Genomic DNA, 418 nt, shown 5'->3' with positions numbered 1-418 from the left:
TGGAAAGGAGTTTTGCTTTGGCATGTGCCACTACTGACTTACCTCTGGCAGTGGCACCAATAACAGACACAAACCTATGCCTATATCGTGCCTTCTAAGATCCCTTTTTACACAAGTTTATTTGATTATACCAAATAATACTAAAAATGCATATAAGTAAAAAAAGACATATGTCTGAAAGTCCTATCCAACATCTTTCTTCTAGGTTTGTGAGAATAGATGTTGCAATACACACAGCTTGCTGTGTGTATTGCATATTTTATAGGGGAAGAAATAGACATCTTTCTCTTCTGTTTTAAAACTTTCAATTAATTTTTAAAAAATATTTCATTTTCATATCTGAATACCTTAATAAAATTATCCTATAAAAACAAGCTTTTTATTCCTTTACAAGATAGCAGACTAACAACTTTAAAAA

This window comes from Penaeus monodon, chromosome 28, assembly GCF_015228065.2.
Source record: "Penaeus monodon isolate SGIC_2016 chromosome 28, NSTDA_Pmon_1, whole genome shotgun sequence".
Classification (NCBI taxonomy): Eukaryota; Metazoa; Arthropoda; class Malacostraca; order Decapoda; family Penaeidae; genus Penaeus; species Penaeus monodon.
The sequence above is the reverse complement of the archived record's forward strand: the minus strand, read 5'-3'. Positions refer to the sequence as shown.